Genomic DNA, 22,610 nt, shown 5'->3' on the forward strand with positions numbered 1-22,610 from the left:
TGGTGCTAGCTAGCAAGTCAGTGTGTGTAAGATGCAGGCAAGGTAACCTATGGCTTGGCAACTAGCTAGCTAACTTCAAATGATTTCTGTAGCCTAGCTAGCTACAGTCTATATGTAACTCACAACCTTGTCCTCCATTCACAGCCAACAGTTCCACCACCTTCCAAATTCAAATTTAACCCCTGATTACAGGCAGTGGAAACGAGAGAACATCCTAGTCCAAAGTCCAATCAGAACAGCACCAGTATTTATTTAGTTATTTCCTCCTTAAGCTACTACAGGTATTGATCATTGAACCTAATAATAACCTCAAAAATGAGAAATCTAGGCATGTATATTGATTAGTCCTGAATGCTGTTCTGCACAGATTGCAATAAAGCATTCTGTCACGGTCAAAGTTTAATTAACATTCAAATGTAAGAGACTTATGAGTAACGCAAGCAATGTAATTCTTATTAAGTCTCAACCTGTAATATGATTATGAGAATCTAAACTGTAATGTGTTACACTACTTCATTACAGGAAAGATTAATCGCATTACTATAATACTTTACCCCCACCACAGCTGCCAACAGACCAGAAACGTATAACAAAATAGTACAAAATCCTGCCGAGCTGCTTCTGAACTGAAACAGCCTGAGGTACTCTTGCTGTGAGGTAGGAGGATGTCTTGCTCAGGCATTATCCAGAGGAATGGCTATGGTGAGCTGCCAGGAGAAAGGAGCTCTGTCTTTGCCACTGGAGACAGAGAACAGTGTGGAATCTCTATGATTATGAGCTCTGAACCTTTGTCTGCCTCTACAGTGTACTATTTGGAATGAGACTGTCACGATTTGTCCTTTGTGTTCATTTTTTTAGTAATTTAGCTACATTTATTTTAGTTGTTTAGTACTAGATTGTCAATCAGTGATTGAGCGATGTCCTGCAACTGCATTATTTCTATGAGTGTTCCTGTTGATTTATTATCCTGCTGGTATTGTGGAACGCTGCAAACAGGGCCTTTCTCATTTCTCTCGTTTTTTTTAGGTTTCCTTTCTGCAACTGTAATTAAATTTCAGCATGAATTTCAAAACACAATTTTGATTTTGTCCTCATAGAGAAGGTGCCTTACTGACATACAATAATTCAGTGCCTATAGCACAGCAAGGTTTTAATAGGGGTTCAGTATTTATTCCCCCTGAGAACAAAATCATTAAGTAGGCGTCACAAGATTGCCTGTTATTGTCAGCTTTCACTGTTTTATAGAGTACAGAAAAGCCGAGGACTGAACCACACACCAAGATTGTCCTTGGCCCTGGCTGAATGTGCCTGCTTTGTAAGACTGGTATAAATAATTCATGCAACTATGGTGTGTGATCAAAATGCTTTCAGTGCCAATTGCTAAGTCATCACTCACTCAGTGAGCTGCGCTCCCTCAGAGTGTGTCTGAGGGTGAGTGGTTCTGGGTACGAGACCTCCCTGAGTGGCAGACACACACGCAGCATGTGTTCCTGATCTCTCAGCTGACTGCCTTAGCGGTTCACTTCAGTGGAGTGATCTGTTTCTCCTGATGAATAAGGCAGCCTGCGTTTCTTCAGGCATAAAGTATGTAAACACTGATGTCCATGGGTGACTTTTCTTCCCCCGCTTCAACTGATGCTTCCAATTATTAGCCTTTGAAACAATTATTACAACATCAGACATGTATGCAAGCTAATATACACATGCACACCCACACAGTCACATACTAACATTCTATAACTTTGACCCATCAGGAGATTAACACTTTGGCAAATTCACTTCTTTAACTATATGAAGCATTAAATCAGAGCTGTATTTAGAAACAGATTAGTGCTTTTTCAGGAAGTTGAAATGCTATTTATTGCTGGGTCATGCTGACTCCAGTGCACCATAAGACTTGCTGAAGCCCCCCTTATAATACATTGAACAGTCAGGAGCTAAAGTGTTTCAAAAGGGCTTTTTTTGTGGGGGCACTTCTGGTAAAGCTCACAGGATTTTTAAGTATATGAAAATACAATTATAAAGTTATCCTAATATTGTGGTATTCTTTGTGCAGATTTTAATAATTAAAAACCTAATGTATATACAAGTGATTTTGCCATGTTGCAAGAACCAAGAACAGACATAATCCTAATAAATGTCCCATTAAGTAATTACAGTGAAAACTGTTTATTCAACATTTTACTGTTTTATTCTTGTGTTATTTCAAAAGCTAACCCATGCACAAACACTGTGTGATGATAGTGGGTAAGCTAGCCAGAAAAGCCTTGGCCAAACTTGGGTATAACACTAACCTAGAATGTTATGAAGCTTGACTCTCTCCCTCTCTTCCCATCATCTTCCCAGAAGTCCATCTATCCTCCACTCTTCTTTCTTCTGTTCTCAATTTTTATTTGAATTATCTTTGTGTTTTGTCATTTGTAAAACACTTTGAATGACCACAGTGTATGAAATGTGCTATATAAACAGACTTTGCCTTACCCTTTATGCCTCCTTGTCTTCTTCCTATGTTTGTGTTCTGCTCTCGCCTTCTCATCTCTATCATCTCTGATTATACAGGGTTACATTACAGTTGCAATAAATCTAACTATAGCATAGTTGTCTCAGAATTCTGAAAACATTAACATTTTAATAACATTAACTTGCAAATTAATACCTACAGAGCTGGCTAAATTAGGTGAATATTTTCAAATCATTACAATTTCTCCACTAAATTACAATAACAGTCTTGGCTTGCCTCCGAAATATGTAAAATCATTGTTTTAATAAACCTGAGGTTGAAACAAACTCATTTGGGGCTGGCATCAAAACATTTGGGCCTTAAGCCACCACTAACAATGTTCATGTCTTACAGTCTCGCACATGGTGAAGCTGCCCAAAAAAAAGTCTGGCATGAAAAAAAGCAGCATTGTACAATCACACTGTAACTTACCCCCTACAGAACAAAGGAAGGATAACCAAAAAAGAAGAATAACCGATTCGGTTACAACACTACACAAAAAATGTTAGTAACCGGGCTGCCTTAAATTTTGGAGTTAATTAAACCTCTAATAGTGAGTAATAGAGACCAAGAATATGCATCTGCATCCAGAGATATGCATCCAATGAACTCAAAATTCTAAGGTGGCTAGTTTGGTTACTAACCTTCTATGTTGACAGACCAATTTTTTTATAGTGCAGGCTGGTAAAAGTCCTTTTGAAATGTATAAACGCAACCAATCTGTGCCTGCCATCCAGAAATAGTTTACCAGTTTTACCAGGTTTTAGAGCCCATTAAAAAAGGGCATTACTAATTTTGAGACAAAAAGGGCAGGGGCTCAGGTGTATGCTTCCCCCTGTGCATGTAAGTGCTCCCTAACATTGCTCCTTATGTAATTGCAACTAGACTAGTGTTTCTTAATCCTGCTCCTGACAACACATGGCACTGTTTCAACTGTTCCCTGCCCTAACACTGATTCAGCTCATGAAGGGCACCATAATCAGTTATATCAGCATAGTTATGAGCATTTTGATATGAGTTTAAAATCAAAATGCACAGGTACTTGACTAGCAATAGAAAAACTAAAAGAAAGACAGAGAAAGAGAAATCTCATCATCTTATATATTTGAAATGAGTACTTTGAAGGTCTAAATGAAAATGTGAAAAGTAAAATTATTTTTCTGTCTTGAAATGTAACTGAGTAAAGAATTTCATTTCAATAATACTTGTGTGAAGTAGAAATCTTCCAAAGACAAAGTATGATCACTCAAGGATTCTCCACACCTGTAAACCAGGACAGCTGTACAATAGCAAGAGATTGAGGTAAATGGCCATACGTGGAGAGAAGGGCACTAAGTGGAATGCTGAAATATAAGAAAATGTAGTAGCCTACACTATATTTTCCAATATTCCTATGACCGCAGATTGTGGTTGTTGAGTGCATTGTTAAACAGTGTCCATCCCCACCAGAGCTGCCCATCTCAGCCCCCTGGCTCCCCCAAAAACCACAAGGCCAAACACACTTAGCTCCAGGCTGCGCCACAAAAGCCTGCTGTTCGCCTCTCCTCTGAGCGGCACGCACCCGACATGTTTAGAAAACAGCAGCCACGTCCAAAACACACAGCCGGCCCCACCACCGAAATAAATCTCAATTTCCTTCAGCCTTTCTCTTCATTTAGCAGTTATATAATGAATTAGCAATTAGGCCTAACACTGTCCACCCACCACCTCGCGTACAAGCCCCTTTACGCTCTAATCTCAGCTAACAGTGTTTTGTGGATTAAAGGTGGGGAAACATGTCCTGTGTTAGCACTGCATGTCCCCTTCACCGCTTGGGTCGTCACGGCCGCGTCAGATTTAATGGAGCTGCCAGAAGAGGCTAAGGTGTGTTGCCAGTTATTTTCCAAATAATTACCCTCTCCAACAGAGGGCTGATTGTGCGTGGCCATGTGGTTCAAACTTCTGAACGCACAGGAATGAGCACAGCACAGTCTTTAGCAGACCCGCACAGCATTTCTGGCTGTAGGTGGGTAGGGGGTGTCATGACAGTAGATGGACATACGACTGTTATGAAAAATATGGCTACTGGATGTTTGTTTCACCACATACATGACTGATTCTTAATGATCTGTGTCACCAGTACTGCATGCTGTATTCATTTCCCCTTAAAGCAATATTTTGGAGATAATTTTCCTCTAATACCAAGTGCAAAAGATTAGCCTTGCTGCTGTTGTGCCTTTAAAACCAATACACAAGCAAAAAATAAAGCGCACAAATGTCAGCTCGGCCGATTCATTCAAATGTAGTCAATCAACTAAGACGTGTTGCACTGGACCCAAGAGGTCTAGGTTATGAGGACCTCTTGCAGGACACAAGGAATGGAAGTATATTACAAGCAGATACCATCAATACAGTACAAACTGCACAACAAGATCATCACACATTTGCCTTTAAAGGGCCACTATGACCAAAATAAAAAATTCAACCTTTACTATATTGGTTCTAAAGATGCCTACTTGTCTAATACAGTGGTACCAAACAAGAGAGAGACTTTCCAGTTTAAAGACCGGACAGCCCCTTTTGATGCTGTATTTTAAAGGTGGGAAGAACTTTTGAAAAACTACAAATTACTGCTTTGGAGTGGAGGCTATGCTATTTGTTTTTTTTTCCTGTTAAGTGGCTAATGCAGATGTAGTCAGACAGCTAACATTAACGCTAGGAAGCTGAATTAAACATCTGTATTTATTAGCCTCTACAGACTAAATGCTAGTTTTAGGCTAGAATAATCCCTTTAACTGCCTGGAATTGTTGAGCAATTACAAATAGACTGGCCTTTGTGGTTATGTATTTTGTCCATTTGTATAGATAAGAGTCACACAGAAACCACATAAGCAAGTCTATTTGAGATGACTTAACAATATGTCAGTTTGAGGTAAGTGTGTGATGATTTAGGCATGCAGTTTGCAAGATGCTAATTGGTGAGGCATAAACTTACATTACTTGTTAGCTACAATATATTGCCAAAAGTATTCACTCACCCATCCAAATCATTGAATTCAGGTGTTCCGATCACTTCCATGGCCACAGGTGTATAAAATCAAGCACCTAGGCATGCAGACTGCATCTCCAAACATCTGTGAAAGAATGGGTCACTCTCAGGAGCTCAGTGAATTCCAGCGTGGTACCGTGATACGATGCCATGTAATGTGGGGGCTTGCCAGAGGTGGGATTAGAACCCAGGCCGTCTAGTCGGTATTTCAAAGGCCAACCGGGTGAGCCACCACAAGGTTTTGGAAAGCAGGACCCAAACGCTGAGCTTCTATGCGATTGGAAGGTATTATTGGAATGATATACAAAACCGCGGACGCCGAGGCTCGAACCCACGTCGCCACGTTAATAAACCGGCGCCCTACCACTGCTCTATAGAGGCGGAGGGAACGCCGAAAACGGGTGGAAAACAAAAGACGTATAAAAGCCCACCTGCTAAGGTTTAGGCGGGAAATAAACAAAGGACGCCAGGGGAAAGACTGGCTCTCTCAAAAACTGAGGAAAATGATAACTAAAGAAAAACACACTTTCCCAACAGAAAGGAATAACCAAAAGGAGAATGGAAAGAGGAAGGGGCAAACTTGTCCCTTCTCTAGTTTTAGTTACTTATCTCTAAGGAAGAAAGACACGACTCGAGAAAAGGGGGATAGGCTCGAGACGCGACAAGAGAAAGGAAGCTCGAGGAAAATCCTCTTAGAGCTTCTTTACCGAGTTTACCGGCTGGTCTGTTTGCCACAATTCTGGAACAAAGACTCAGCAAGGTGTGTCTTCTTCCCAGCCCTTATAAAGCCCCCTGAGCAGGTGTGGCTCATTGGGGTCGTTGACTCCCCCTGGTGGCCGGCGGTGGCCTAGCCCGGGAGCCAACCCTTACAGGACCCCCCTCCCGAGGAACGGCACCCGACGTTCCCAACCCCGCTGCACGATCCCGCCTGAAGGCCCGGATAAGCTCAGGGTCCAAAATACAGCGAGCCGGGACCCACGAGCGTTCCTCAGGGCCATAGCCCTCCCAGTCCACCAAATACTGGGTGCAGCCGCGCACCTGCCGGACATCGAGAAGGCGTCGCACAGTGTAGGCGGGCGACCCATCGATTATCCGGGGAGCCGGCGGTGGGGGCTGGTCAAGGCTGCATAAGACCGGTCTGAGGCGGGAAACGTGGAATGTGGGGTTGATGCGGAGTGTTGGGGGAAGTGCCAGTCGGTAGGAGACTGGATTCACCTTACGGACCACCTTAAATGGGCCGATGTACCGGGGTGCTAACTTCCGGGACTCCACTCGGAGAGGCAAGTCCTTGGCTGAGAGCCACACTCTTTGCCCTGGATGGAAAGACGGTGCAGGTCGCCGCCGTCGATCCACGGCCCGTTTGTGAGCCATAGCAGCAGCCTGAAGAGCTCTTCGTGCCCGCTGCCAAGCTCGACGACAGCGGCCTACGAGACGCCCAGCTGCTGGAACCCCAACCTCCCTCTCTTGTTCGGCGAACATGGGCGGAGCATACCCATAGAGGCACTCAAATGGGGACATACCCAGGGACGAGTGCCACAACGTGTTATGGGCATATTCCGCCCACATTAGGTGTTCTGACCAGGAGGAAGGGTTAGTGGAAGCTAGGCAACGGAGAGTACGTTCCAAGTCTTGGTTCACCCTCTCCGTCTGGCCATTGGATTGGGGGTGAAACCCAGAAGAAAGGCTGGCTCTGGCCCCTAGCAGCTTGCAAAATGCTCCCCAGAACCGGCTGGTGAACTGAGGTCCTCTGTCAGATACCACATCCCTGGGAAACCCATGTGCCCGAACCACATGCTCAAGAAAGAGCGTGGCCGTCTCCCTGGCTGATGGGAGCTTAGGCAAAGCAATGAATTTGCTCGCCTTAGAAAAACGGTCCACAATGACCAAAATCACAGTGTTGCCCCGGGATGGCGGCAGCCCTGTGATGAAATCCAGGGAGATGTGGGACCATGGGCGAGAGGGGATGGGTAATGGATGGAGGAGACCCGGCGGTTTGGTTCTGGGCTCTTTGTTGCAGGCGCACACCCTGCAGGCTGCTATGTAGGCTCGCACATCCTGGTCCATGCGTGGCCACCAGAACCACCGACGCAGGAACTCCAGTGTGCGAGTCACTCCTGGGTGTGCAGTAAATGGGGAGGAGTGCCCCCACTGCAGCACCTTGTCTCTGACCGCTGCAGGGACATACAATCTATTGTGAGGACCCCCTCCCGGATCCGGCTCATTTCTTAGAGCCTGCTGCACCACGGCTTCCACCCCCCATTGAATGGGGGCAACTATGCGGCTAGCCGAGACTATGGTCATGGGTGACTGCTCTCGAGGAGAGGGCTCCCACTGGCGGGAGAGAGCATCAGGTTTGGTGTTCTTCGACCCAGGCCTGTATGACAATACAAAGTCAAACCTGGCAAAGAACAATGCCCACCTGGCTTGGCGAGGGTTAAGGCGCTTGGCTTGCTGGATATAAGCCAGATTCTTATGGTCAGTCCAAACCAGGAAGGGATGCTTGGCTCCCTCCAGCCAGTGCCTCCACTCCTCCAGGGCCAGTTTCACGGCTAGCAACTCACGGTCCCCCACGTCATAGTTTTGTTCCGACGGGGAGAGGCGGTGAGAAAAATAGGCGCAGGGGTGCAGCTTCTGGTTAGCACCAGACCGCTGGGACAACACAGCACCCACGCCTATCTCAGAGGCATCCACCTCTACCACAAAGGGGAGCTCTGGATCGGGGAGCCGCAGCACTGGGGCCGAGGTTAAACGCCGCTTGATCTCCTCAAAGGCTTCCTGGGCTTCTGGAATCCACTGAAACCGCCCAGATGTCTTCCTTGTGAGGGCGGTCAGGGGTGCAGCTACAGAGCTGAAGTTCTTTACGAACCTCCGGAAGAAGTTAGCGAAGCCCAGGAAGCACTGGATCAGGCGGAGTGATGTAGGTCGGGGCCATTGGGCCACGGCCTGGATCTTGGCAGGGTCCATGCTCAGGCGGTTCTGAGACACTACAAACCCGAGGAAGGCAACCGTCTGAACATGGAACAACGACTTCTCCAGCTTCACGAACAGGTGATTATCTAGGAGAAGCTGGAGGACCCGCCGGACATGGACTATGTGTTCATCTAGACTCTTGCTGTAAATCAAGATGTCATCTAAATAAACAAACACATAGCGATCAAGCCCCTCCCTCAGAACCTCATTGATGTAACGCTGGAAGACAGCCGGGGCATTCATCAGTCCAAAGGGCATGACCAAATATTCATAGTGGCCCGATGGAGTAATGAAGGCTGTCTTCCATTCGTCCCCCTCCCTGACCCTAATAAGGTTGTAGGCACTGCGCAGGTCCAACTTAGTAAAGAAGGATGCCTGCTGCAATGCCTCAAAGGCAGAGGACATCAGAGGCAGAGGGTAACGGTCCTTCACCGTGATCTTGTTGAGCCCTCTATAGTCGATGCAGGGGCGCAGGCCCCCATCCTTCTTCCCCACAAAGAAGAATCCTGCCCCAGCCGGGGAGGTGGATGGCCTGATGACGCCCGTGGCTAAGGACTCTTGGATGTATTCCTCCATGGCCTTACGTTCAGGGGCAGACAGAGAAAATAGCCGGCCCCGAGGGGGACTAGTGCCGGGCAGTAAATTAATGGCAATATCGTAAGGCCGATGAAGAGGCAGGAACTGGGCTTTTTTCTTACTGAAGACCTCCTGGAGGTCCCAGTACTCAGGGGGGACTCGAGAGAGGTCAGGGGTTTCTGGACTGGGAGACAGGGCTAAAGCTGTGCCACTAGGCCTGGGGTTCTGCAAGCAGGAGTTCTGGCAGAGGGGACCCCAGGAACGGATGGAGCGGTTCAACCAGTCCAGACAGGGATTATGACGCTGGAGCCAGGGAAAGCCCAGCACCAACTGCACACTGGGAGCACTGATGAGATAAAAGGACACCTTCTCACAGTGCCGTCCTATGCGCAGGCAGAGTAGTTTGGTCTGCTGGGAGACTTCCCCTGGCTCAAGGGGCCGGCCATCGATGGCAGACACAGGACGGGGCTTGTCCAGTGAGACCAGGGGCAGCCCAAGGGCCTTGGCTAGCCCAGCGTCAATAAAATTCCCTGCGGCCCCTGAGTCCACAAAGGCCTGGAGGCGTTCCTCTTTATCGTTCCCCCATGAGATGGTGACATTGAGGAGCACTCCAGTGGCTCTGGGGCATATGGATAGGTCCGTCAGGGGCCCCCCTGCCCGTGACGGACCTGGCCGTTTCCCGTTAACTCCGGGCATGCAGGGCGCAGATGACCTGCCTGGCCGCAATAGAGGCATCGGCCCTCACGCATGCGAGCCTCCCGCTCCTGCCGGGACAAGCGGGTGTGCCCTAACTGCATGGGCTGAGCCTCCTCAGAGTGCTCCGCTGGAGCGGAGTTAGCCACAGAGGAGGGTAGGAGTTTGCGAGCCGATGGTGCTCCCCCTGATTCCCGAGCTCTATGACGTTCCCGAAGCCTGTTGTCTAGCCTTAGTGCTAGCTCTATCAGGTCATCGAGAGTGGAGGGGGAATCACGTGGGGCCAACTCATCCTTGAGCTCCTCACTCAAGCCTTGCTGGAAAGCGGCCATGAGTGCTTCTGAGTTCCAGCCACTCTCTGCAGCCAGGGTGCGGAACTCTATGGAATAATCGGCTAATGGTCGCCTTCCCTGACGTATGCGTAGGAGGCGGGAGCTGACCTCACCTCCAGAAACTGGGTGGTGGAATGTACGGCGCAGAGCTGCTATAAAGTGCTCAGAGGAAGCGCATACATCGGTTTGATTCTCCCACACAGGTGTAGCCCAAGCGAGGGCCCTACCCGAAAGGAGGGAGATTATGTAGGCTACTTTAGCCCTTTCTGAGGGGAATCTGGAAGGTTGCTGCTCGAAAGCCAGGGAACACTGAAGGAGGAAACCCCGACATCCTCCAGGATCCCCAGAGTAACGCTCGGGTGGTGGTAGGTGGGGCTCAGATCGTGCAGCAGCTTCCTCAGCAACCTGGGGAGCGGGGGCAGGAGGAGCCTCAGGAACCATCACTGGAGGGGCAGCGTGCTGTAGAGTTGCAGTGAGGCTCTGCAGCTGGGTCAGTATTTGTTGCAAGGCCTGCTCATGCCTTCCAATCGCAGCCCCTTGGTTAACCAGGGCAATTTTAACCTGATCCAAGTCAGGAAGCTCAGCTGGGTCCATAGTTTTGGCTGAGTCTTTCTGTAATGTGGGGGCTTGCCAGAGGTGGGATTAGAACCCAGGCCGTCTAGTCGGTATTTCAAAGGCCAACCGGGTGAGCCACCACAAGGTTTTGGAAAGCAGGACCCAAACGCTGAGCTTCTATGCGATTGGAAGGTATTATTGGAATGATATACAAAACCGCGGACGCCGAGGCTCAAACCCACGTCGCCACGTTAATAAACCGGCGCCCTACCACTGCTCTATAGAGGCGGAGGGAACGCCGAAAACGGGTGGAAAACAAAAGACGTATAAAAGCCCACCTGCTAAGGTTTAGGCGGGAAATAAACAAAGGACGCCAGGGGAAAGACTGGCTCTCTCAAAAACTGAGGAAAATGATAACTAAAGAAAAACACACGTTCCCAACAGAAAGGAATAACCAAAAGGAGAATGGAAAGAGGAAGGGGCAAACTTGTCCCTTCTCTAGTTTTAGTTACTTATCTCTAAGGAAGAAAGACACGACTCGAGAAAAGGGGGATAGGCTCGAGACGCGACAAGAGAAAGGAAGCTCGAGGAAAATCCTCTTAGAGCTTCTTTACCGAGTTTACCGGCTGGTCTGTTTGCCACAATTCTGGAACAAAGACTCAGCAAGGTGTGTCTTCTTCCCAGCCCTTATAAAGCCCCCTGAGCAGGTGTGGCTCATTGGGGTCGTTGACTCCCCCTGGTGGCCGGCGGTGGCCTAGCCCGGGAGCCAACCCTTACATGCCACCTGTGCAACAAGTCCAGTCGTGAAATTTCCTCGCTACTAAGTATTCCACAGTCAACGGTCAGTGGTATTATAACAAAGTGGAAGCGATTGGGAACGACAGCAACTCAGCCACGAAGTGGTGGGCCACGTAAAATGACAGAGCGGGGTCAGCGGATGCTGAAGCGCATAGTGCGCAGAGGTCACCAACTTTCTGCAGAGTCAATCGCTACAGACCTCCAAACTTCATGTGGCCTTCAGATTAGCTCAAGAACAGTGCAGAGAGCTTCATGGAATGGGTTTCCATGGCTGAGCAGCTGCATCCAAGCCTTACATCACCAAGCGCAATGCAAAGCGTTGAATGCAATGGTGTAAAGTGCCGCCACTGCACTCTAGAGCAGCGGAGACGTGTTCTCTGGAGTGACGACTCACGCTTCTCCGTCTGGCAATCTGATGGATGAGTCTGGGTTTGGTGGTTGCCAGGAGAACGGTACTTGTCTGACTGCATTGTGCCAACTGTAAAGTTTGGTGGAGGGGGGATTATGGTGTGGGGTTGTTTTTCAGGAGTTGGGCTCGGCCCCTTAGTTCCAGTGAAAGGAATTCCTAATGCTTCAGCAGACTAAGAGATTTTGGACAATTCTGCTCCCAACTTTGTGGGAACTGTTTGGGGATGGCCCCTTCCTGTTCCAACGTGACTGCGCACCAGTGCACAAAGCGAGGTCCATAAAGACATGGATGAGCGAGTTTGGTGTGGAAGAACTTGACTGGCCTGCACAGTCCTGACCTCAACCCGATAGAATATCTTTTGGATGAATTAGAGACTGCCAGCCAGGCCTTCTCGTCCAACATCAGTGTCTGACCTCACAAATGTGCTTCTGGAAGAATGGTCAAAAATTCCCATTTCACACTCCTAAACCTTGTGGAAAGCCTTCCCAGAAGAGTTGAAGCTGTTATAGCTGCAAAGGGTGGGCTGACATCATATTAAACGCTATGGATTAAGAATGGGATGTCACTCAAGTTCATATGCGTGTGAAAGCAGACAAGCGAATACTTTTGGCAATATAGTGTATATTAGCTTTGTAGCTCCAGTACACAACTAAGGAAGCAAACTTCAAACGTGAAATATGTCTTTGTTGACACAATTGAAGTAAGGGGGAAACTGATTATTGTATGTTTTATCTATTGCTTTACGATGCACAACAGCAAGATGCTTTTGCTTTTAGTGTTTGCTGCACTAAAAGACCCTAATTTTAGAGTCTGGAACGTTGGTGGAACTCAGACGCTCCCCATGCCAGGCTGCCAGCGGGAGCCCTTCACACACACAGGTCAGAGTAACCCTGCCCTAACCCTTACACACTTGGCTGCCCAAGGGCTTCAGTCTTATTGAGATTGCTTCACAGGCTGTGAATGTGTGCGGTGCAGGGCAGACATAAACCCCAACACCTCACTCAGGATATGCATCACTGGCAGGTTTCCATGGGAAACAGTCAGAAGGGACTAGGCCACTCAGTGCTGGATCACACAGCAGACAGACTATTACTTTCCTTCATTCCCATGGCGAGTTCCTCCCACATCACTAGCGCAGAACTGTCGGCCTGATTCATCTCTCTGTATAAGCTGGATTCCTATGTATCTGCAAATAACACTGACTAACTGTAACGTCACAATAATAATATCCATTAAAACACAAAAATAGGTCCTTCCAGTGCATCTGGCAAAGGATTTTCTTAGATTTTTGACAATTATTGAATACTTGTAATGCTATCTGTTAAAAACAACATATAATAAAACCACATTTTATATTCCAAACAGCTTTTTCTCACTATGTGATAATGCTTTCACCTTTGCACTGACCCTTTCATTTGTTCTTTCCACTAGAGGTATGAAAACTTCCTCCCAAAAAGCTGCAGAGGTCATCCTGGTGTAGACATTTATTGCTGTAGGGCCACGTCTGTCATTTTTATTGTCTTCATGACATCATGACTATGAGGAAAAAAGGTTTGTGGTCTCTCAGCCATGTTCACTATACAGACTAACCGACTTACACACAAACCCACAAGCAAGAGAGTGTTCCTGGGAATGAACCTGGTCTACCACCTGTGTGCTTGTATGTACGTGTTAGTTCATGCACACATATGTCTATAAGTGAGAGATGGCATGTATGACTAGCCTGCATTTTGTTATACACCCTTCACTACCTCCTCCAGAGTGCATTCACAGCTTTTTTCCACTTGCTTACTCATGTTTCATGTAATGAGACTCCATTTTCCACAACTCAGACCCCAAAACTGCACAAATATGTGTCAAAACAAACACGGTTTTCAAAACCTTGTCACATCCTCTCAAAATGCTTTTTTTTTGCCTAATTATTCGAGCAGCAATACAATGAACAGAGTCCCCCCACGGGTAAAAGTAACCCAAATCCTAGAATGACCCTAAATCTGTTGAATTCGTTTGTAACTAGATGCTCTGAATCAACACTACAATAACACACTTTATGAGCATTTTTACATGAATATTGAAAACCTGTTGTTCCGTGTGAATGACTGCTTTAGAATTTGTTAAAGAAAATTATATAGTGCTGTGAAAAAGTTCTTGCTTCCCAGTTTCTTCTATTTTTGCATATTTGTCACACTCAAATGTTTCAGATCATCAAACTACTTTTAATAGACAAAGATAACACAAGTAAACACAAAATGATGTTATTAAATGATGATTACATTTATTAAAGAAAAAATGCTATGTGTAAAAGTAACTACCCCCTTAGCTTCAACATCATCCAGCTAACCGAATCCAGTTGACTACTGGGTTCAATTTCACTAGACACACCCAGGCATGATCACTGCCAGACCTGTTGGATCACTTAAATAGAACCTGTCTGACAATGTGAAGCAGGCTAGAAGGTCTCAAAAAGGAGAATATGATGTCATGTTCTAAAGAGATTCAAATACAGGTGTGAAACAAGGTCATCGACATCTACCAGTCTGGAAAGGGTTACAAAGCCATTGCTAAGGCCCTGGGACTCAAACGTGGAACAGTGGTGAACCCTCCAAGGAGTGGCCGGTCCACCAAAAATTTCACCAAGAGCACAGAAGGTCACACAAGAACCCGAACGAACATCTAAAGAACTGGAAGCCTCACTTGCCTCAGTTCAAGTCAATGTAGAAAATTCCAAAATAAGAAAGACACTGAGCAAAAATGGCATCCATGGGAGAGCTGCAAGGCACAAACCAATGCTGACCAAAAAGTACACAGGCTTGTCTTGCATTTGCCAAAAACGTCTAGATTCCACCTTAAGAACATCATACCAACAGTCAAGCTGGTGGTGGTGGTAGTGTAATGGTCTGGGGCTACTTTGCTTCTGCATGACCTGGACAACCTGTCATAATTGATGAAATCATGAATTCTGCTCTCTATCAGAAAATCAAGATGGAGAATGTCCGCCTGTCAGTGTGTGACCTGAAGCTCAAGCGCTGTAGGGTTATGCAGCAGGACAATGATCCGAAGTACACAAGCAGGTCCACCTCTGAATGGCTCAAAAGAAACAAAATTAAGGAGTTGGAGTGGCCGAGTCAAAGTCTGACTTGAATTCCATTGAGATGCTGTGGGAAGACCTTAAATGGGGAGTTAATGCTCAAAAACCGTCCAAAGTAGCTGAATTAAAACAATTCTGTAAAGAAGAGCAGGCCTGAATTCCTCCACAGGGATGTCAAAGACTCAATGCAAGTTATTGCAAACGTTTGACTGCTGTTGTTACAGACAAGGGTGACAGAAAGACCGGATTAGAGTTGAAAAAGAGTATGGAGAAGGCAAGCAACTGCTCATGATCCAAAGCATTCTACCTCATGCGGCAAGCATGGTGGAGTTAGTGCTAATAGCATGTATGGCTGCCAACAGAACTGGTACACCTGTATTTATTGGTGATGTGACTGCTGTCAAAAGCAGCAAGATGAATTATGAAGTGTATAGGGCTACATTATCTGCTCAGAGATAACTCTGAACAGTTGAGATGGACAATGACCCAAAGAACACTGAGAAAGAAACCCAGGAGAACTTATTTAATTTGTCAACATCCAAATATTTATAGGCCTGACTGCATATGCCCAGTGCAGTGGTATGCCTAAAGGTGGGCTGGGAAGAGAAATTTGACTTGCCACCAAGGTGCACCCCTACAAAAGGTAGATGACAGGATATTAGTTTATCAGTCTTGGATAGGGTTGGATCTATATGGGCATATCATCTGTTGAATCTGGAGAAAATGCTTCTGTTTGACTAGATCCAAATTATGTGCATTCTGATTACTCATATCAATTCTCTATGCGCTGCCTGCAAAGTAAAACTTTCTGCAAAGCTGTGTTGTCACAAAAGAAAACTGTCATACCAGCAAAGTGAAGAAAGCTAGCGATCATATTGCTAACGCTAATATAATGGGTTGCTAGCTAAATACACTTGCTCACAATGTAGTGACATTTTTGAGCTAATGTTAGAATGCGCATGTTAATTTTGTTATTTAGGATTATTTAGAAGCCTATAGCAAAAAAAATAGCAACTAGCAGTCTGGCCTAATTTAGCACTGCAAGAATATACTTGGCGTTAGATCAACAACAATCCCCTTCCCACCTCCACTCAAATTCAAACACCCAAATACAATCAAAAATATTATTTACAAAGCAAAAAAAAGTGAAATGTATGTTGTTTCACCCTGTATGCAACATTATTTATATTTTCTCATGATGTGCTATATGATGTGCTGTTTGATTTATGCTCACTGTAGGTAAGCAAATAGTGATTTCCACAAGTGAGGTATAAATGACTGGCAGAATCTATGACCAAAGAGCTCTCACTGCAGACTGTCTCTATGTTCTGCAGTTCGTTTTTATATGTGCAAGTTGAGCGTAACAAAGAAACAGCGCTCTTATTTGGTTAGAAACAGTGGGGGACATTTAGCTTCAGCTTTGATTATTTGTGTATCAGATGTTCATGTCTGTGTGCAGGCAATTGGAAAAACTGCAAATGATGAGTTGAATGGTGCGGTATGTAGCCCACCCACACAGACAGGACCTTCAATCCCACTCATCATTCTCTATTGATTTACAGTAAGTAATAAAAAGTCTTTATGAGTCAGTGGGTTGCGCAAATGTCAAGTTTAGTGTGATCTCGATGAATGAATGAACTGAATGAATCTAAAAATGAATAGATTCAGTTTAAAATGATGATGGGAGCTAGCTCTGAATGCTGATTGATCATGTGAGAGTTGGCAAAGAGTGACAGATAAAAAAGTTGGCAACAGCAGCACCTCTGCAAATTGAGACAGGCCTCCCCACAGGGATCAGCCTACATCGCCACCCATGTAAGAGAGAAACACTCCTGTGGCTCAGTGTTGTATCATACTATATAGAGACCTTTTCAAGACTCAAGAAAGGCTGGTTAATAAAACGTAAGTGTGTGTGTTTAAGAGGTAGCTATAAGTGTGGCAGTAATGCAGGTACGCGTATGAGTGTCAGGCTGAGCTGAACTGAGAGAGTGAGAGTGAAATTGCTGGCAGCTCAGAGCAGTTCCATTGAATGCCCACAATGTGCCAGGCTCCAGCCAAGCCTCTGGCCCACAAGGGCCGTCTTCTCATGCCCTGTCACAGCCAGACGTACAGACTGTCCAGACTCCGGGCCGCCTATGTTTATGTAGCTACAGCATTGACTTGGAGGAAAAAAAACCCTTCACCCACTCTATTCTGACCCAGAATAATCAGTCCATGAATATTTGCACAAATTAAAGCAACATGATCAACAGACACAGCAACAGTGCTAAACATACATACTTCAGCCTACACATCACACTTACAGCTCAAGCACACAGCACTGTCTGAAAGGGGAATTCCACCAATCAAAATTTCTGCATAATTCAGTGGTTGAGATGTTAACAAAGTGATTCTGAGTGGTTTGATGTGAAACGGTGCACTGCAAAGAAACCTACTATCTTCTTTACAGAGACGCTAGCGGGAATCAGAAGTTGTGACGTGTACAAATATAGCCATTTTATTTACTATCCAGTGAACCTACACTTGTCTTGTAATGTTGAATACAATTCCACTAATTAAATATTTAATTTTTGCAAAAGCCACACACACACCAATGAGCCAAAACATTATTACCACTCACAGATGAAGTAAATAACACTCATTATCTCATAACAATGGAGCATGTCAAGGTCTGGGATATACTGTATGGTAAGTGAGCAAATCTGCAGTTAACATGTTGTATGCAGGACAAATGGGCAGGTGTGAAGACATGAGTGACTTTGAAAAGGGCCAAATCATTCTGGGCAAACGACTGGGTCAGAACATCTCCGAAACAAGGCCTGTGCAGTGAACCTAGTCAGCAGTAGTGAGTACCTACCAACAGTACCACAGACCAGTGAAAGGGTGCTAGGTGCCCAAGGCTCACTGATATGTGAGGGTAAACGAAAGCTATCCTGTCTGGTCCAAACTGACAGAAGGGCTGCTGTGGCACAAAAAGTCACAAAGGTTTCCATTAACGGTTACAGAAGGAATGTTTTAGTACATGGTGTATACTGTGTGCTACAATGTCTAAGCTGCTTATTCTTCTGGGTCGCTTATTATTGTTTTGTTTAATTATTGTAACAATAAAAGGTGACTGAAGTGTGAAGTGTATTGTAATCCATGTATTCCATGTATCCTAGATCAAAGCTAAAAACAGAGAATTTTCAGCTTTGCTATATCATGGTCTTTTTTAACACATCAAACAAATGCAAAATAGCACAAGAAATCTCACAAAATAATTTAAGAAATATCCTTATTTTTTACATTGATCTTGAAGGGTTAACTATACTTAAATATGCAGAACTAGAACTGAAGCAGGCACAAAAAAAAGGACTGGTCACTAGTAGTTCTTGGGGCACAGACTGAAAGTTCAGCATTTTCAAGAGGTCTGTTTATGAGATGAGGTAGTGGTACTTCAGTGGAACAGCTCAGCAGCAATCTGTTAAGCTTGTATCTTTGTTCTATGGTTATATAATTGAGAAAGATGTGAGCCTGTATTCTCTACATAGTAGACAATTATTGTGCAGTCACACTGGTACAGTGTCTGTGCAGATGCTTTGCTGGGAGAATGGAAATGTTGCACTTTTCACCAAAACTAACTTCTCAGGTATGCTTATTTTGTAATTCTGATGGCGAGCTCTCAAGCTTATTCATTCAGGGAAAGGGATGTTGGGGGCTCATGTTGGGGGAAAGATCTTTACATGAAAATATGAAACTCATAATGGTCACTTCACCATGTCAGGTGATTCACTTCCTCCTACGCCTACTCTCTCTACTACTGGCATTGCAACCCACCAGGATGGTTTTATATGCAAGTTTGTGAGTGGCTGCAAGTGCAGCTGCTGCTGTACACAGAGTACTGAAGAGAGCCTTGTTTTTAACAAAGAAGACACAAGAGGAGCCGGAAGAACTGTTGCGTGATAGGCTCTTTAAACATAAGTGAAATTGTGTAAAAGGTCTTTTGCTTCTAGAAAATGCTGTTGTTGCTAATAATACACGCACTCTGCATGTGCATGTTTACTCCAGCATCATTAGCCGATTGGTCAGTGCACCCTCACTGTTTATATCTGTGTACACAAACTTGACCACAGCACTTGACACAACACAACAAGTTAGCCAATCTTGGATTTTTGCAAAGATGTTTTAGGAACTATGCTGACCAAATATCACTTACTGACTCACACTTAATGTTTGCAATTGATTCACTTTTTAAAGTGAAGATTAAACATACACAGTAATCCTTCACAGTGTTAGTTTTCAGGAAAGTGTTTTGCTAAATCAGGGAAATGCCATAGTGGATATCTGGAAGCAATATAGAGCAAGTGTAGTTGCAAGTTTTGTCCATGAGAGGGCAGTTTGCTGGGTGGCAGCAATTGCCCTGGCCTTCTGCTGTCCTTACATAATTCTCTGGAAAGTTTTGTGCAGTCAAGGTGCGGAAAAATTAATTAAACCCTTCGCCTGCACTATTTTAAGACACGCTCAATCAAAAGCGAGGAATTCAGCTTTGCAGATACTAACATTCGGCTCCTCTGGGGAACAGATATGCATTGGGTTTTGGCAGCAGCGAATGAGCAAGCAGACCAAGCAGAATGTTTGGAAATTTTTCTCAACTGGTTTTATTTTAGGTTACCATCTAAAAATGGAAAATGGGACAGTTGGGAATTGTTTGGACGGTTTGCGGGAGACGTGTGAGACAGTTCTGTCCTGGAAAGTCAAATCTAAAATAATACCAGCATAGTACCCAGACAAAAACCCACAACAAATGTCACAACAACAATATATAATGGTGCTCCAACTACTCCAGCTTGACATAGGAACAACATCATTGAAAATCTAACATAATTCTTTTATAGATTGTGTGATGAACATATTGTCAATGTCATACCAAAACAGTTTTTTCTGTGTTTTATTATTATTATTATTTATTTATTTATTTATTCATTCATTTATTTATTTTACACTATTTGAAAATGCCAGCTGTACTTTTCATTGTGTGGACATTTCATAATGAATGCACCAAAAGAAATGGTCCAAAATTTATTAGGAATAAAATCACATTAAAGTTAATAAGTAAAGCCTTCTCTTATAAAACCTGCCATTTTGTTGATACAAAGTATTGTTAGGATAGTGACAACATATAAGTATTAAGAGTTTAAGAAAAGCTCTGATTTTAGTGCTTTTTTATTGTGTGGATGTTTACCATATGAACTCAAAATGTACTGTTACGTCAAGAGAGTAAGGTTGCATCCTGAACTACTGCTTTCAGAGCGAGAGAGACAGAAACAGAGTTTGTATAGAAGGTGAGTAGAGCTAAGGTTGTCCTGCTTTAATATGTTCCACATTGCCAGACTGAGCCCAGCAGGCCATGAGGTGTGTGTGTGTGTGTGTGTGTGTGTGTGTGTGTGTATATAAATGTGTGTGTTAGCGTATGTGCTGTGGGGGTGAAAAACTCTACATACACACATCCATCCATCCACTCCATCACAGTATTGGGCCCATGCTAAGCAGTCTGGGAGACCCCTTGTTGAGGGGTAAGAAGAAAAAAAATATTGGCAGGCTGCTCTGGGCTCTGAACCTTTACCAGCCCTTCCCCAGCCATCACTCAGAGCACAAGAGTGCAGATATAAAAGGTGTTGAGCTCTCTGGGGTGTTTGTTTAATAGAGAAGGCGGAGAAGAAAGTATTTTAAGGCTTTAGCTTTTAAGTTCTGGTTTGTTCTGGTGTGTAGTAAACCCTTGGGTTGTAATTTTTTTGGCCTGCGGTGACTGGGCCTGAATATGGATGGATAGATATTAGGGCCTGACTGATATGAACATTTTGTGGCCCAATACCAATTTTAAGGAGCTAAAAATTCTGATGACTGATATTGGCCAATATCATTTCATGTCCACGTTAGATTTTCACTTTATACTCCAGTAGTTTTAGTTTACAGGCCCATAACCCATATTTTTCCTGTATGGTATTTAATTTAGTGAGGTTTCCATATAAGGTATGTATGATTTTGTTTATCAAAACTTTTCATAATTCATTTTTATACGACCATTTTCCAAACTCTTTATCTCTTAGAATTAAACTGGCAGTTTTAGCTACTGTGCCTTTGAGACTGACATATGCAAATTAGCTTTTTTCTGACTGGTTGTCCTTTTGTGCTAAACTCAAAAAGCAGTCTGGGCTGAAACACTCCTTATAACTTCAGCATGAATGGGTGGAGTGAAACTGCTGTAGGCTTAATAGGCTGATTTATGTAAATGGAAACAGTGAATTTGATACAGGACGTTTTTTTGCAGCTTAGTTTCCATATATTGACTGGGGCGTGAACTGTACATATTAAAATTTTAACACTTTTTACATACTTTATCTCTTTTTAATATCTTATTTTATGTTTTCAGTAAACGATGATGAAAATTCAGTTTAAGGGCCCTTTAAATATGTGATAAGGGCCCTTTATTATGGCTGATATGACTTTTAGGCTAATATGATTGTCAGTTATCCATTTTTAATTCTGAAATATGACTGTCATTTCAGGTATTTTGAATACGTATTCAGACAGCAAAAATTGAGTATCGATATTCGGTCCACATTACAATATAAAAAAGGGGATTCGGAGAATAGTTTTTACCTTTTACAATTTTTGTACTTCAGAATATCCTAAATACAAAAACAGTCAACATTAATGCTTCTTCATTAAGTAACTTAATATCAGTGCACAAGGTGTAGTAAACACACTTGTTAGGTGAATTCTAAAGATGAACTCAACAAAAAGCTTTATTGCAAACACTGAACTAAAGCATGAGAAGACTGACAAATCAATGTGAAGAGCCAGTTATTTATCTCAACACTACTAAGCTCTTTTGAGGGGTGATGGAACAGTAGTGGACATATTCTGGAGTGATAAATTTAGCATCAGTGCTTTAATAGACCCGTGAGAGCATTTAGTGGCATGATGTTACATACATGTCATTAAGTAAAAACTGCATAGTTACCCACTTAGTCAAATTGCAAAGTTACCCACATAGTCAAATTAGCAAACCTTTGTTACGGTGAATTGTTTATAGAAAATGTTTCTAGAGAATATTTATTAATTTATTAATCAATTCATTTGGATTTTCTAGTATGGTGAATTTTAGTAAGAGCTAAACAACATAGATTTGGGAAAAAACAAACAAAGCTTAAAATAAAAAACATTTTGTTTTACACGGCCTATGATCCAAATAAAAACTATATTTTTAACATATTTACATATGTATACACCGATCAGGCATAACATTATGACCACCTCCTTGTTTCTACGCTCATTGTCCATTTTATCAGCTCTACTTACTATATAGGTGCAATTTGTAGTTCTACAATTACAGACTGTAGTCCATCTGTTTCTCTGCATACTTTGTTAGCCCCCGCCACACTGATGTGGTGGTGGTGTGTTAGTGTGTGTTGTGCCAGTCTGAGTGGATCAGACACAGCAGTGCTGCTGGAGTTTTTAAACACTGTGTCCACTCACTGTCCACTCTATTAGACACTCCTACCTTGTCAGTCCACCTTGTAGATGTAAAGTCAGAGACGATAGCTCATCTGCTGCTGCAGTTTGTGTTGGTCATCCTCTAGTCCTTCATCAGTGGTCACAAGACGCTGCCCACAGAACAC

Source organism: Colossoma macropomum, unplaced genomic scaffold (assembly GCF_904425465.1).
Source record: "Colossoma macropomum unplaced genomic scaffold, Colossoma_macropomum, whole genome shotgun sequence".
NCBI lineage: Eukaryota > Metazoa > Chordata > Actinopteri > Characiformes > Serrasalmidae > Colossoma > Colossoma macropomum.